The sequence below is a fragment of the Protopterus annectens genome, chromosome 13.part0 (genome assembly GCF_019279795.1).
Source record: "Protopterus annectens isolate FY-2018-M chromosome 13.part0, PAN1.0, whole genome shotgun sequence".
NCBI classification, from domain to species: Eukaryota; Metazoa; Chordata; order Ceratodontiformes; family Protopteridae; genus Protopterus; species Protopterus annectens.
In genome coordinates, this window is record NC_056747.1 from 1,338,385,382 (window position 1) to 1,338,403,639 (window position 18,258).

Here is an 18,258-nt window from a genome sequence, read left to right on the forward strand (position 1 = left end):
ATGGGTTGCAAACTGGCTAAGTGACAGAACCCACAGGGTCAGAGTTGCTGGCGCCATATCAGACTCCAAGCCTGTCACAAGTGGTGTCCCGCAGGGCTCAGTCCTGGGCCCACTTTTGTTTGGCATCTACTTTTCAGAAGTACACGCATACACAGGAGGATTATGGCTGACAAAGTTTGCAGATGACTGCAAACTGGGCACCATAGTTGAAAACCCATCTGACACAGACATCCTTCAGAAGGGTCTCATAGAAATGGATAACTGGTGCCAGAGCCATGGCCTAAAGTTAAACGCCAAAAAATGCATAGTCATACCCTTCGGAAAAACAAGGTTACCCCTAGTTACCATATAGGTGGCAATCCACTAAGCACAGAAGAGGTTATCAGGGATCTGGGGACCCAGGTTGACAGTAACCTTTCATTTGACACTCACGTTGCCAAAGTAGTTAGGAAGACCTTCTACATTGCCCACCTGATCATGAAGGGATTCACATCTAGATCAAGGGAGGTCATCGTTCCCCTGTACTCATCACTCATCAGACCAATGATTGAGTACAATGCCCCATTCGAATGTATCTGACCCAACACCTGCAGCAATTGGAAAGGCCCCAAAAGTTCCTCACCAAAAGGATAAAGGGTCTCAAAAATATGTCTTATGCTGCCCGACTGAAGGAACTCCAGCTCTATTCAGTCGCTTACCGTCTGCTCAGAGGTGACCTATGCCTGACATACAAGGCCATGTCCAACCCGGAATTAATGAACATGCTTCACCTCAAAAGATCTAAATCCATCAGAACTACAAGGGACTTAAACCTCAACACGGCTATTAATAGGACGTGTTGGAGGGACAGATTCATCACCCAGAGACTCCCTATGCTGTGGAACAAAATCCCGGTACATGTGAGGCAGAGCACCTCGCTGGCTTTGTTCAAGAGAAATCTTGACCAATGGATGGGAGATCACAGGTGTACCCCAGGGATAACCTCAGTGTCACTGCTTGACAGAGGCACAGCAAAATAATGGGCATAGTATCCTTCAAACTAAAGGGGTGGCGAAAGCCACAAAACTCTGGGCTAGGCTTATAAATGCCCTAGGGCAGATAGCCTAGTATGAACCTATGAACCTAAGTTACAGAATTATCAGTTTGTTGTAAAGAAAGCTGGGTCAGTTGATTTGCCTGCTGATTCTTCTAAAATTGCTGCAGTCATCCTTGGCTATGTGTTAAGTGTTTTTGCTCTTGGACATAAATGGGTTAAACGATGGGTGCCAGCAGAGGTGAAATTGGCCCTATTCAGCTTGATGATGCACTAACTACATTGCGCTTTGGCTTGATAGTGATTTTCATTTCATTGAATGAGAGGTTTAAATGCTTACATTACATGCATTTCTTTGAATTTGCCAACCAGTGTAATATATCAATATGTTTATTACAAAGTAAATCCAGGCCTTGTCTAGGTGCATCCTGTGGAGAGACAAGGTTTGGCTTAATTGTTTGATGGTGGGAATGGTGTTTTATGAAATGATATGTGGGTCACTTTCTACAAAATTCAGCTCAGTTTTGGAATTTAAAGTCATGAAGGAAGGCTGGACATGAGGTCAGTGCAGCCTTTTTTTTATAAATTACTACTTTTTTAAGATTTTTACTTTTTGTAGCTGGTGACAGTGAGATTATAAATGACTGTCATGATTAACTATAGGTGACTTGAATTTTGCAGTAAATTTTACTGATAATGGCTGTATTCTGTTTAGGCTGTATGTAAACTTTGTGCAGATCATTAGGGGAAGATGTCAGCTTTGTAGAAGATGGCTGCTATAAGAATTAATAGGATTTGTTTAGACTACACACTTGGACATTACATATACGTGAACATTTTTATGACATCTCTTGTGTTTGGTGTAAGTACTGGATAATTTTAAGTAGAAAGTATGTATTTGGTGTACTTCTTGTTTCCACATTGTATAGTTATATAGTGTAAAGCTTTGTATTATAGGATTAATTTTTTTACAGTTTGCTAGTTTTACTGCATTCTGTGTGTGTACAGTTATTTTGGTGTATTTGTGAGTGTGCATCTGTGTAAGGGTGTTTTTACTCTGGTAACTGGCTATTTTGTTCCCTGATAGGTTGGGAACCTGGTTTTGCAGAAGGCGATACAGTGTTCATTTTGCTTCGATCTGCAGAATTTTAGCTCAACTGAGAGCATGCAGTCATTGTTGAATGTTTTTGTGTCTTAATAGTTTTTTTTTTCAATATTTATTGGGTGATATTGAAGTGTATTAACCCACCAGTTAGTTTGTGCAGGAATGGGCGTGGTCACCGTGATTGACATGCCGGAGGGAGGTGATTAAGAACGGTAATTTGCTGTGATTGACATGGAATGCACACTGTAATTCCGTGTCATGTAATTAAATGTTTAACAGGCAAATAAGCATAAATACTAGAATGTAATCCATGTGTAATTCTATCTTCTGCTTTCGACTCATAATGAATTTTTTGAAAACTATTCCCACAGGTATGCATAGCCATCACAGCTGTAAAAGAGCACACAAACGTGCTGCTGCCCAGAAAGGCAATTTACATTTCAGAAATGGAGAAGCATTTTCAAAATATAAAGATCAATCCCCAAAACAGTGCCTATGCACTTAGTGTGAAACTGCCCAAATGCTCTTAATTTATGGAATTGTCCGTCCCGCCCGTGTACATCTGCTACACTAAAGAACAATAACAATTTATCAGCATACCAGTCCATCTCTTAGTGCGATAATTCTGAACAAAGCCAAAAATAATGGAGAATTCAAATACCCCCAAATCAGGGGCAGATTTTACACATTGCTGTTACAAACTTAGAAAGTTGACAGAACAGCAGGTTTTGAATTAGCATGTATTTCCAGAGGAACATAACATCTGAAACTCAATGAGAGGTCTTATTCAATAACTCCAGTCCTCAATGACTAGCAAAAAAAAAAAAATCAAGATTTTGTTTAATTAGCAACAAAACAAACATACGAGGCCAAAAGGGCATTCTGCTAATATGTACAGTGCGACGGTGTCTGTCAAAACATTTAAGCTTTCACAACTGTTTATCTAACCTTAGTCCACAATGCACATGCCTATTTAGACCGGAATTCTGCCCACACTCGCAAAAAAAAGAAAAATAGAATAAATAAAAAATAAACTAGCAACTAAACCGGGCACCTGAAACTAAATTCTGTAAATTCCAACTACATAAACATGACTTCATGCAGGGATTTGGGCGATAATGAAGTTTATTAACCCACCAGTTCATTCGCTCAGAAATGACTTGGCAGGTTTCGATCAAAAGGTGGGCGGTGTACTGACATTGCTGTCACAGGCGGGGTTTGGGCGTGGCTTGCTACTGCGCATTGGGTGGGTTAATACACTTCAATATCGCCATTTATTGTTTTTTTTCTTTTATGGGTAATGACAATAAGTTTAGAACTAGTTTTGTTAAGGGGTTGTGTAACCTAAGTTCTGACTGCACTTCCTGGTGCTGGCCGGCCTTAGGCATAGGCCAGCTAGGGCGCTGCTCTAGTAGGGGCACTTTTCCAGTATTTATTTGGTGTAAGTAGACTAGGATGGGGGCACCAGATTGTGTGATGGGGGGCGCCGTGGAGCCCTTTTGCCTAGGGCACCAGTTGACCTAAGGCCGCTTGGTAGTGATTATGGACATGTTTTATTGCTTCAATACTGGGTAGGTTTTCCTGCTGGCTCAGTTGAAACAGCAGTCTGTTTCACACAAAGATGTGGCTCCAGTTAAGATGTTGTGGTACATGCCTACAAGCCTACTGAAGGATGCTACAGGTTAGTTTAGATATTTTTTTTGCTTTGAGAAATTATGTAAATACTCTTTAGTTATCTATGCCAACTGTTGAATTTGGAATATGTGTTGTAGGAATAAATAGGTATGAGTGATGTATTCAGTGTATTTTTGTGCCAAGTGTGGGAGGGTGGCCTAATGGTTAAGATATTTGCCTTACAAACACAAGGTGCAGGGTTTGAGTCTCACAAGGGATAATTTGCTAGGCTTAAAATGGCTCGCAAGGGCAGTTAGCTTAGTACTAACATATGAACCTATAAGTTTTGTGCATAAGTAATAGGTTAATAGGTTTATACCAGAGTAACAACCACCAGGGTCTTTACAAGCCTAGCTGTACAACCCAACCTGGTGATATTTTGGTGTACTGGCTCACCTTCAGATTCGTGCAGGAGTCTGAGTGGCCTGGATGACTGACGAGTGAGCCGGAATATGAAATGAGGCATGATTGGCATGCCATGCATATTAGCCACTGACATCATGCATACATTGACTGTAGATGAGTAACTGTGATTAATGAATGTAGCTCTGTCATTTCTCATGGTATAGCAAAGTAGGAAACACAATAAATAAATAAATACTTTATTGGATACATCCTCTTCCATAAAATACCTGCACTTTTCAGAACTGTTTTATATAGTTACATACGGTGCTATGCAAATATTCTGTTTTCAAAGCTGCTGCCAATGCTATGCGAATCTTCTGTTTGCAAACCTGTTGCAAATGCAGCACTTAAATGTATATACTCATTCATTGAAAATGCGGCAGTTCTGGTTTGAGGCACACTGTAATGAATATTCATTCTGGTTCGAGGCACATAGTAATGAATATTCAATGTTACCCACTGACGTAAACCATCTCGGGTGGGGTTTGGGCGGTTCTTGCTACTGTGCATCTGGTTAGCCACCCCCAACCCTGTTTTCTCCTCGAGTTTCTTGGACATATATATGGTGTATTATGTTAATAAAGAGGTAGCTAAATGGTGTGTGGGGGGACATGTTATTTGGGGATTCATTTACTACTGTTGACCTCTGTCCATCTGGGACATGAGGGCTAGACTGGGATGGTGCATTTATGGTTTCCCATGCAATGATCAATGTTTCTTTTGAAAAGGATCAATGGATGAACTTTGCTTCATGTAGCTACGGAGCTTATTCCATAGCATGGAGATCCTTTGAGAAACATAACAGTCACTCCAGCATGTTCTATTTATGTCACAGGCAAAGTTCATGTCTTTCTATCTAGTGTATCTGGTGCTGTTTGTTTTGCAAATGTGCAAGAGATCAATTACAGCTGGATCTGAGGACACCTTGCATGCTATGCATGGATAGTCTGTCAAAAACCAGGAATCAGGAATACTCAACAGGACTAATTCATCCTCCGCAAGGAAGAGTAAACCTGTCTGGTGGACATCTGCAATAAATAAACTCTATAACAGAAGGAAAAAATTGCTGTACAAGACCAAGAAGGAGCAGGTACCCAACTGAAAGCAACATCTCCTTAGCATGAACAAGCAAATAAGAGCACTAGTGAAAGCTTACAAGGCAAACTTCGAGTCCAAATTGGCCACATCTAGTAGAGACCCTCATAAGGCCTTCTTCACATGTCCTCAATCTCAAAGGAAGCACCCACATCTGTTCAGAATTGGTGGTTAAGGCACCACATATGCAAATGCCATAGATATAACAAACTTGCTGGCTGACAGATTCAGTGAAAATATTACCCCTCTGTCCCCCCATCAGTAAATCAGGACATTCCCAGTACCTGCCCCCTTCCCCTTATATCTAGGGAACAGGTCAACACTGCTCTCTCAAAGGCAAAAAATACAGCCTCCATGGGACCCAATAACATCCCAGGCTGCATCCTATGTGAACTCAGGCAGGAACTTGTAGCACCATTAGGCACCCTATTCAACCAAAGCCTGAGTACTGGCTTCATCACAGCTGAGTGGAGGACAGCCACTGTCATCCTTTTACACAAAGGTGGAGCCTCCACTGTACTGGGAAATTATAGACTCATCAGCCTAACTAGCCTGATCTACAATGCCATGGAACGGATTATCATGGACCTCATTAACAAGGACATTGGCAACCTCCAAGCACTTGACCCACACAGTTTGGCTTCATCAAGGGTGGTCATGTCTGCTAAATTTGGCTGACTTCTTTGAGACAGTCACCAAAGCCATGAATGAGGGGAAGATGGTGCACACCACCTACCTTGACCTGGTCAAAACCTTTGACACTATTCCCCACTCAGGCATAATAGATAAACTCTCTCAACTAGGCATTAATCCATATATTACCAGATGGGTAGCAAACTGGCTCACTGATAGAACCCACCTAGTCAAAATAGAGGAAGCCACCTCAAGCAGTGGACCTACAATAAGCGGCATACCCCACTATTCGATCTTGGGGCCTCTGTTATTTGGGATATACTTTTCTGAGGTGCAGGCCAAAACTAGTGGGCTATGTCTGACCAAGCTTGCAGATGACTGAAAGCTGGGTGCTGTCATCAATTCCCCTAGTGATGTGGACATGTTCCAAGAGGGTCTCACTCAGACAAATGACTAGTGCCAGAATACCAAAAAATGCATCATCATCCCCTTTGGGGAGAATGACATCCCCAAAAATTATCACATTAATAACAACATCCTAAGCACGCAATCAGTTGTGAGGGATTTGCGTACCCAGGTTGATAGCAACCTAACTTTTGACCGCCATGTTGCTTCCATTGTACAGAAAGCCTTTTACATGGTCCACCTCATGAGTAAGGGTATCTCATCCAGGGACAAGGAGGTCATAACATTCCTGTATTCTTCCCTTATAAGGCCCATTATTGAGTACAACTCCCCTTTCGGCATGTACCTCGCAAAGCACATACAGCAGCTGGAGAGACCACAGAGGTTCCTCACCAGGAAAATCCATGGCCTCAAACATCTACCATACACAGATAGGCTAAAAGCCCTATCCCTCTGCTCAGTTTCATACAGAGTCCTCAGAGGTGACCTCTGTCTGGCATACATGGTGATCATGGACCCAACCTTGATGGGACTGCTGCATATCCGCAAGTCAAGCTCCATTCGAGCAACCCGCATGTGCTGCTTCAACCTGTTCTGTGACATCAACAAGACTTGTTGGTGGGACAGATTTGTGACCCAGAGACTCCCCCATCTATGGAAGAGACTCCCTATCCACATCAACCAGAGTACTTCTTTACCTCTTTTTAAGTGCAACCTGGATAACTGGATGGGAAACAAAAAATCTACCCCTGGGATTCCACCCATGCCCTGCTGGACAGAGGCATCAGGTGCTGATTTGTCTAAACATGAGCTAAACCCTTGGCTAGGCTTATAAGGGCCTCAAGGCCAATAGCCTAGTAACCTCCTATGATCCTATAGTCCTATAATAACCTGTAGGAGACCAGGTGCAGATATAGGGCCTTAAGCTAATCTGTGTTAGATAGGGTATTTGGGTATTTATACCCGGGATTATCCTGGTGAGGAACTTTTGAGGGCATTCCAACTGTTGCAAGTACCTGGCTGGGTACATGCTGAATGGGGTCAATGGGTCTAATGAGAGCTGTGTGTATAGTGGTACTATAACTTGCATGGACTTGGATGTCATAACTTTGCTTATGAGTTGGGTTACATAGAATGATTTTCTTATAGCTTGGCTACATATTGGTCAAAGGCTAGATCACTGTCTGTATATGTTTATGATTTGTAAACCAAGTAAAATAAGAATAACTTGTTGGATTGGGCTTGGAAAGTGCTGGCTTTTTTTTTCTGTCTATATATGTTCCCAGATCCCTAACTATTGGGTCAACTCTTAGGGGTGTATTATCTATGGAGTAATTAGCTTGGGCAAACAATTTCTCAAAGACACTGTAATGCATTTCTTCATGCTGAGTTTTAATCTGTGGCTTTGGTACTAGTCTGTCATTATCTCTAGCTTTACTGACAGTATCTGTAAGGGTTAGAAGTGCAGTGTGACGACTGTGGAAGGTATGGAAGCCGTGTTGTGTGAGGAATATGAGTTTTTCCTGCAGGAGATAGTTAATTGTTTTTAAATACATTTTCAAGTATTTCAAAGAGGGTAAGTTCAGCATAAAGGTTGAGATCTTCACCTCATAGACACAAAGTACAGGGTTCGAATCTGACCTCAGGTTAGTAGTTGAGCTTAAAATGGCCCTTCAGGACAATTAACCTACTATTCTCCCATTAACCTAAGATTACTATAGGTCTGAAGTTAGTCATGTCTGTTAAATTTCCTCCTTTATGTATAAAAATGATGTGTGATTTTTTTTCCCAGAGAGAGAGTGAACAAGTTTCCTGGACCAACCTATTTATAAGGACTGAGAAAGGATGGACAATGCCATTGGTTGCTATTTTAAGGTAGTTGCTTGGAAGATCATCGGCTGAAGCTGAGCATGGTTTGAGTTTGAGTTGTTTTATAAAGGATGAGGGTACAGGTTTGAAGGTGAAAGTGGACACAGTGATATGTGACTGCTGGACAGGGGAGGGATTAGATGTGGAAGTCCTGGGTTAGGGATACTCACTATACTATCTATAAAATAATAGTTGAATTCTATTGCAGTTTTGAGAGTTGAGTTATTGAGAAATGGATTAGGGTTGAATTTTTGGCCAGTGTGTAATATTTCTTTAATGTCTGACCAAAATCGTTAGGGCTGTGTTAACTATTGTTCTGAATGTAGCCTTTTGTATTCTTTTTTTTTTCTTTTTTTGCTTTTTAGTATGGATGTGGAGCAGTGTCAAGTTTTTGAGATATTATGATGATTTATATTTCTGCCAATTTTTTTCTTTATCTTGCATTGGATAGCCAAATTGCATTATTTGTTTTTAGTTTTTTCCTTCTAGGAGGTGCAAGGCTATTTAGGAAAGCTACATTGAATTTGCTTCCAGCATCATCTAAGGGGAGGATTTTTAGGATATTCCAGTTAACAGATAATAGGGTAGTAATGAATATGTCTGAGTTAAACTTGGACAGGTTGCATATTGTTTTGTAAACATATTTAGATGAATGTGTGAGACGTCTGGTTTAACTTCTGCAAACCTTTTGGTTCATAGGTTCATATGTTCATAGGTAGGTACTAGGCTATTGGCCCTAGGGCCTATATAAGCCTAGCCAAAAGTACCCTGGCTTTCGCCACCCAAGAAAATTATTTTCCTGTGCCACAGTCGAGTAGAGCCACAGAAGTGATCCCCGGGGTGAATTTCCTATCTCCCATCCAATCATCAAGATTTTTCTTGAAGAGCGCTAATGAGGAGCTTTGTTTAATATAGATAGGTAGTATGTTCCAGAGTATGGGAAGTCTCTGGGACAGGAATCTATCCCTCCGGCATGTTCTATTTATTGTGGTGACAAGGTTTAAGTCCCTAGACCATGTAGCTCCTAGGGATTGGGATTTCTTTAAGTGGAGCATGACTAAAAGCTCTGGGTTTGACATAGCTTTGTGTGTTAGGCAGAGATCGCCTCTGAGAAGGCGATATGCAATGGAGTAAAGCTGCAGTTTTTTGAGACGGTCTGCATAGGGCATCTGTTTGAGGCCGGTAATCCTCTTTGTGAGGTATTTCTGTGGCCTTTCCAGTTGTTGTAGATGTCTTGTGAGGTACATACCAAAAGGGGCATTGTACTCTATAATGGGTCTAATGAGTGGCAGTAGGGAACAATGACCTCTTTTTTTTCCTGGATAAGAAACCTTTTGTGATGAGGTGTGCCACGTAGAAGGATTTCCTGACTACTGTGGCGATGTGATTATCAAAGGAGAGACTACTGTCCACCTGTGTCCCAAGGTCTCTTATCACACTTTCAGTGTTAAGTAGACTACTGCCTATGTGCTAGTTCATGGGTACTGAGTTTTTACCAAAAGGGATGACAATGCACTTTTTGGCATTGAGCTTGAGGCCATGGCTTTGACACCAGGCATCTGTCTCAGCGAGGCTCTTTTGTAGGATGTCCACATCTTTTGGAGTTTTGATTATGGCTCCTAGTTTGCAGCCATCTGCGAACTTCATTAGCCAAAGACCTTCTGTGTTGGCCTGTACTTCAGAGAAGTAGATACCAAACAGGAGAGGACCCAGGACTGAACCCTGTGGTACTCCACTTGTCACTGGTCTGAAGTTGGCTTTGGAGTCTGCTACTTTCACAGTGTGGGTTCTGTCAGTGAGCCAGTTGGCAACCCATCTTGTGACATAGGGATTTATACCTAGGGATTTATACCGTGTTTATCTATAATTCCAGAGTGGGGGATGGTGTTGAAAGCCTTGGCGAGATCTAGATAGGCTGTGTGAACCACCTTACCCTCATCTACGGCTTTGGTGACTGCTTCAAAGAAGTCTATCAGGTTTAGGAGACATGATCTGCCTTTTACAAACCCAAACTGGGTGGGGTCCTGAGTTTGGAGATTACCAATGTCATTGTTTATAAGTTCCATGATGATACGTTCCATAGCTTTGCAGACCAGGCTCGTTAGGCTAATGGGGTGGTAGTTTCTGGGGTCTGTGGTGGCTCCCCCTTTGTGGAGTGGGATAACTGTCGCTGTGCACCATTCAGTGGGCACATAGCCCGAGGTGAGGCTATGATTGAACATGGTACTTAGGTGGGGTGCCAGTTCATTCTGTAGTTCATGTAGAACACAGCCTGGGATGTCATCAGGTCCCATGGATGCTGTGTTCTTGGCTTTGGATAGTGTGTTTTTTACCTGTGCAGCCATGATTACAGGAACTTTGCATTCTTTTGGTATAGAGATGGGCCCTTTAGGGGATGACAGGGGGGTAAAGTTAGCACTGAACCTATCTGCCAGGATGTTGGCAATATCAGTTGGTTCTGAATATTTAGTGCCATTGTGCTGTAACTCAGAGCAGATATGAGTGTTGCCATTGAGATTCTTGACATAGTTATAGAATGCTTTGTGGTTGTCTTTAGAGTCAGTGGCGATTTTGTTTTCATAACTAGCTTTGAAGGATTTTATGAGGGATCTCAGCTTCTTACTGAGGCTGACCAGGGAGTTTCTCTAATCATGGGATTTTACTCTTTTTTTGCAACAGTTTCTTTCTTCTGTTGTAGAGTTTGTTTATGGCAGGGGACCACCAGATTGGCTTCCTTTTTTTGGAGGACAGCAACTTGGTTCTGTTAGGGATTGCATGATCCATGCACTTGTGTAAGTGCTTATAAAGTGCATTTGTGTAGGATTCAGCAGTCATACCTCTATTGTCCATCAGCCTGGGTGTCGTGAAGTTTGCCACTTCTGTCTTAAAAAGCGTGAAGTTGGCTTTGGAGAAATTTTTTACTGTGGTTTCCCTAATGGGGGGTAGGGGAGGGATGTGGATGTCTAGGGTGATTAGCTTGTGGTCGGATCTGACCAATGAGGAATTGACCTCTGGTGTGGTGCACCAGTTTCCCATGTTGGTAATAACCAGGTCTAGGATATTGCTGTCCCTGGTGGGAGTGTGGATAAGTTGATCCATGGCATTGGAATTTATGAATTCCAGAAGACGTTGAGCACAAGAGTTGGTACATGAGTAGTTTTCCCAGTTAATGGTAGGGTAGTTGAAATCGCCCATTATTAGGGTGTTAGGTCGTACCCTAATATTTTCCAGTGTAATAAGAAATGAGGAGTGGGAATCCTGGGGCATGGTGGGGGATCTGTAGCAAGCTACAATTTGAATTGCGGTCTTGCCCAGAGTTAGTTGCACTTGGATAATCTCGGATGCATTATGCTGAGCAACTAGCCTGGAGGTGTGGATATCCCTAATGAATATGGACACGCCTCTGCCTTTAGTGTTTTGGTCCAGGTTAGGTGGCCGAAAGGTGTGGTATGAATTATAGCCTGGTAATGCAGGGGTGCTCTCTGGAGCCTTGAACCAGGTCTCTGTCACTGCACAGATGTTGATGTTCTCCATTTTAAGGAGTGCCTCGAGTGAGTGCATTTTGAAGTTTAGACTTCTAGCATTGAGTAGCATTACCCTCAGATTCTTCTTGCCTGTACCTGTTAGGGTGGTGAATTTGTCATTTGAACCTTGCCTAAAAAAGGCACTATAGGGGTGGCTAGAGCCTTAAACAGTATCCGGAATCCCAGGAGCGACAGGTGCAGGCCATCTCTGGCAAAGCATCGTGGTTTGTCGATCATGTCATCCCAGGCAGACAGATACTGGATCCCCTTAGAATGACACCAGAAGCTTAGCCAATTGTTGAAGTCAATCATTTTGTCCTTGTACTGTGGTATAATTCTGGGCAGGATGCTACTCATGGCTAGGGTCATACCTGCCTGGGCTACAAGATTGGACAGCTCCTCCATGTCCCTTTTCATGTAGTCCAAGGAGGTACATCTCAGGTCATTCACACCAACATGGACAATGACAAAGTCATATTTGTACTTGTTGTGGAGTGACCTGAGTGCATGCATTATGTGGCGGATCTTGGCACCCGACAGGCAGCTGACAGTAACTTTCTCCTTGTTTAGCCTGGTGAGTGGAACATCAGTGTGCCTGACTATAGAGTCACCTATGACTAGAGTGTTGGGTACGTTGTTATGCCTTACGGGCTGTGGTTGAGTGGCTCACTGAGTTTGTGGGCTGTGTGTCATTTGGGTTGTGTTGGGGGGTGGAGGTTGCTTGTGTTTCTGCTTTGGAGGTCCCTGTTGCTTGGGCAGGTTTTTACTGAGAGCCTCCGTGAATGTACATGTGTGTTTTGTGTTTCTATGTGTGTGTTTTGGTGGTGTAGATTTTGAGGGACAATGTGCTGAGTGTGGAGTGGTGCAAGTGTTTACATTCTCCTCTTGACTGTCTAGTCCAGTCTTGGGTGAAGAGAGCTTTGCTTCCAGTTTGGCTACATAAGTGCATCTCTCACAGGTTGTAGTGTTGGGTGGTAGGAAGAGAGGGTTGTCTGAGTACATGAGGCAATTACTGCATTGCCCCAAGATGCCCAGATTCATCAGGTAGACAGGAGAAAACACCGGGAGCTGACCCTTAGACATGCTTGGATAGGTGCTTATTTGTTAAGTACTAGAAACTGTTTTCCTCTAGACGGTGAGGAAAGTTGAGTGCTGTAGTAATTTGTAGCTTATTTAGTGCTTACAATAAGTTCTGAACAAGTGCTGAGCTCAAAGAAACAGACTTGAGTGCTGAAACAAAAAAATGGCTAGTTCTAAGAAACAAAATTAAGCTAGAAGGCTTCCTTCCAACACAGAAAGTCTTGGGGGCCTAGAAGCCTACAAATAGTCCTGGACACAGCAAATCTATATCCAGACTAGACTACCCACAGGAAAGGCAGGAAACAAGCTTAGAATTTATTTATTTATTTATTTATTTTTTTAGTGAAAAGAGAGAAAGGAGTAGCAGAAACTAAGCTGATTGGCCTTCTCAAATGTTCTTCCTGTATTGGGTAGAATGAGGTAATGACACTAGACTGGGATGAGGGTCCCAGATCAAATTTACAGTAGGGGCGGGCAACTGCAAAGCCACCACACACAGCCTCCACAAACACTAGGCCCAAATACAAGCCTGAATATGGATAATGCTACAAATATCCACACTACTTAGAAACAAATTGCAGAAATGTTTCTCACAGCAGAAAAGCAGCAGTGAGCCTTTAAATGAAAGTCTTAAACAGCTAAAGGAGCCTCTAGAGAAAGCGTTTAACTGCAACAAGTTATCAGAAACAAACGACCCAACAGATGCTTAATAAAAGTGGACAATTTCCAGTTAATACCTCACACACAGTGAAACTAGCTAGAAAAATATACAGTACACAAATTGCTATAAATAACTCAAAAAAATAAGCAAAAAAACAGGATACTTAATGTTATATATTATAGATCCGAGTTTGCTCAGTGTCCTTCCTTCGATTAGCTCAGTGTGAAATGGCAAAAACACTCACAACTTAACTTCTTAAGTAACAGAAAGTTGAAACCTGAGACAACTTTTAAGAAACAAAAAGCATTATTTGTTTTTAGTTTTTTCCTTCTAGGAGGTGCAAGGCTATTTAGGAAAGTTACATTGAATTTGCTTCCAGCATCATCTAAGGGGAGGATTTTTAGGATATTCCAGTTAACAGATGATAGGGTAGTAATGAATATGTCTGAGTTAAACTTGGACAGGTTGCATATTGTTTTGTAAACATATTTAGATGAATGTGTGAGACGTCTGGTTTAACTTCTGCAAGCCTTTTGGGTTTCTAATACTATTATGGGAATGAACCCCATTCCTAAGTCAGGGTATCACTGAAGTTCATGAAATTAGTAGTGTTTCAACCTGTGATATTAGCCAAATGTTCTCTTTGCAGTTCCTGTAATGGGCCTGGAATTGACTCCTGTGGTTCATAGGGAATTACTTGTATTGTTAAGCTATCTAAATATCACTGTAGATTCCTTTTTTTAGATCCACTACTCCTGCTACTACTACCACTGCTACTACTATTGTAACTGTCTGGGTATCTTTGATGCACTTTGCTCTCTTTTTCTGCCTGCAAATCTTGATATGTTATGACTTTATGTTTCACTGTATGTGAAACAGTGTAATCACAATGTATGGTAATGTTGTGTCTGCACAATCCTCAATGGAAAAATCGTACCGCATTATTGTGCACTTCAGTGTATATATAGGTCCTTTACCTTGAGAGTTTCATACCCACCAAGAAAGTGAACAACTATTCCCAATTATTTTTTCTTTTACAAAACTTACATTTGTCTGCTTCTCCCACATGCTCAATAGACTTTGTAAAGCAACATGTATGTAGTTCACTGTCTTGGGATGACATTATTAACCTTTCATCCTTTGGTATCAACTCGCCTCTCATTATCCATTCCTGTATCAAATCTTGATCGGTACAATCTTATTCCAGGAGAATTCCATGCTTGCCATTCCATTTACGGCTTTTCCACATTTCTTTCCTTCTCATCTGAGCCTTCTCCTTACATTCTTCTGTTTTTGGCACATTCAGTTGCTGTCTGATTTTTGTCTACTGGTTTGTTACCATTCCTGCTTGCCAATTGAATGCTTCTGCTAAACTAAGTAAAGGGGTCATCTTGGACTTCCTCTCCTGGTGTTTTAAAACTGATTTTTATATATCATTTGGCAAGTGCGAAGCAGTTTTATTGTTTTTCTGTCCAGCTGATCCAATATCTTTTGGGGCCAGTCAGTCACACCAAAACTGTACTCTAAAACAGGAAGAGCAAATTGATTAATAGCTTGGACTTAATTCCTGGATGTCAAGGCTGTTTTCAGTATTGGTTTTAGTCTTCTGTAGTATTTCTGACAGAGATTTATCTGCAGGACAAACTTCGGAAAAAAAACACTTAAACTGTGAAAAATACACAAATGGTGGCTTCTGCCGTAATCCAATCAGTGTACTCTGTAATAACCACGAATTGTTGCTTACTTAAAATAGCCAACTGGTTTATTCGAAATGGATAAAACTTGATACACACAGTCAAATTAATAAAACTATACACAGTCGAATTAGGCGCCTTTCGTCTCTATCAAATCACGTGAGACTTCATCAGATACCTCGACTCTAACACTCCCCTCACTTAAATACCACATTAATATGTCACATGACATAATCCTATTTCTTAAAAACATGTGTATACCATATATAAGTCCTCACAGTTTTACACTATATATTTTAAATTATTACTACCTCTGCCATTTGACCAAGCTATTTAATTTATTCTACTGATCTATATGCATATCATTATAATCAGCTGCACCTATTTAAATTTTTAAGTTTTAAGATACATAAAATAGAATTAACTTAATTTATTCCTGGATAACAACAAGCATTTGTATTTAACTGCCTCAACAACTCTAACTTCTCTAAAATAAGATTGTCGGGCCCTCCTCTACCATCCGGACACACTTGGTCTATTGCCCATAACTTAAATATATGTTCTGTTTTTTCTGATACATGTTTTGCGAGTGTGTTCTCCATTTTTTTTGTTGTTTATACTATAAATATGTTCGTACACTCATTCTCTTAGGGTTCTTATAGTTTTCCCTATGTAAAACACAGGACACTGCTGGCACTTTGCCAGGTAAATGACCATCTTGGATTGGCAGTTAAATTTCTTTTTAGTAATATGTTTTCTGTCCCTAATGCAATAGCTTTTACCTGTGTCGATGTGCTTACAAAAGGTGCACATTTCACACTTGGCCATTCCTGGGTTCCTGACTATACTCTCAATGTTACTTTCTAATACTGACTTTATGTTCTTCCCTTTTCTAAAAGTTATCTCCGATGGGTCAGAGATTTTTCTATTAATAAAAGCATCACTTTCTAGCAGTGACCAATTCTTATATATGATGTTTCTAAGATCTTCTGAATTGACGCTATATGTAGTCACGAAACTATAGGTCATAAGTTTACCCAGTACCCTGTTATTACTATTTATATGTGGGGCTAAATTACTTAGATTGTTGATGTTTTGTTCGGACCATAGGATCGGTCTATACATCCCTATGTCCCTTTTATTCTAGATTTCATCAGTTAATTCTGCTATTAAGCTCCGTGGGTAACCTTTATTGAGAAAAATTCCTTCAAGTTTGATACATTCACTTTTGAAGTCTTCCTCCAAGCTTATCATTCTAGCAGCTCTCACAAGTTGTCCCTTAACAACCGATCTCTTCTGATGAAATGGGTGACAACTTATGAAATGCAAGAAGCTGTTAGAGTATGTTTCTTTTCTATGTATGGTACTCACACATCTATTTTTACCAGTATCTTTTCTTAGCTCCACATCCAAATAATTGATCTTGGTGTCCCCAAAATTCGATGTAAACACCAAAAAGTCTGTAGTGTTGTTACAATAATTAAGTAAATTATTGGCTGTTTCTTCATCACCTTTAATGACGCCAAAAATATCATCTAAAAATCTTGTATAAAAGAATATACATTCTCTTATACTAGGATTATTATAAATAAATTCATCCTCCCAATTTGCTATCACCAAATTAGAAAAACTTGCACTGCAGGGGGACCCGATTGCGACCCCCTACTCTTTGTAAATAGAAGGAATTGTTGAATGTAATATAGTTGTTACTCAAAATAATATCCAACAATTCCTCTATTAGGTTAATTTCACTTTTAGGTGCTCCTGATTTTAATAGGTGTCTTACAACCCTTTCTATTCCCTCTTGGTGTGGGATGGATGTATATAGATCTTTTACATCTATTGCCATAAAATTGTGGTCTCTCTTAAATTCTAAATTGTATATCTCCTTTAGAAAGGACCACGAGTCTTTACAGATCTGCTTTTCGTCCCTAATGTACTTTTTTAGAACCTAATCCACTACTTTAGCACAACTGTACGTTATGCTATTTCGTGCATCCACCAAGGGTCTCATAGGTGGGTTTACTAAGTCCTTGTAAATTTTTGGCACACCGAAGAAAATGGGGATGCATGGTGCAACCATATTCATATATTTATGCATATCTATATCCACCTTTCCCTCGATAAATAAATCATTTAAGTAGCTTTTTTTGTAGCAGTTAAATACAAATGAAGTTGATTCTATTTTATGTATCTTAAAACTTAAAAATTTAAATAGGTGCAGCTGAATATAATGATATGCATATAGATCAGTAGAATAAATTAAATAGCTCGGTCAAATGGCAGAGGTAGTAATAATTTAAAATATATAGGGTAGGATTCACGATGGCTTGCACGGAGTCTAAGAGTAGTGTAAGACTCCATGCAGCCATCGCTATCCAGGAACAGCCTGTATTTGTGTGTAAGAGAGCACCTAAAACGGCTCTTACACGGACAGGGCGTGGATATGCTAATTACCTCACTTACAGCTGAAAGGCATGCAAATGAGGTAATTTTGCGATCCAGGAAGCAGAAACCTGCCCGTGTAAGAGCCGTGTTATCTGCAGAAATGTACTCAGTTGACAACTGAGTACCATTCTGCAAATAACACAATGGAGCCTTGTCAGCTCCAAATAAAAGTTGCATATGTTCCAGGCAGCATGCTAATGGCCAAATATGCGGCCACTGGCAATGTACCCCGATGCAAAAATGAAATTTTTTTTTTTTTTTCGGCGATCACCGATGTTTAAACGTAGTGCAGCACCGCGCAAACGGGCTGCGCTATAAAAAACAGAAAAATAAAAATTTAAAACCCATAAACGTGGGTTTTATGCAAAGCATGAATTTACAATGTAAGGGAATAGCAGGCTGAAAACAACATGGCCACCGAGTAGGGTTTGCTAAGGGGAGAAGCTAAGTGTAAGACATGTAACTAAGCATTAGTAGGCAATCCTATGTAAATGAGTGGTAGGATAGTGAATCGCACTGTCACATAGCAAATGAGCACATTCCCTGGAGTATAGGAGTAGGATTAGGGGGAGTAACAGAGTTGGAGATAGGTGACATCACAGGGGGGGTATGTATGAAAGAAATGAAGCTCA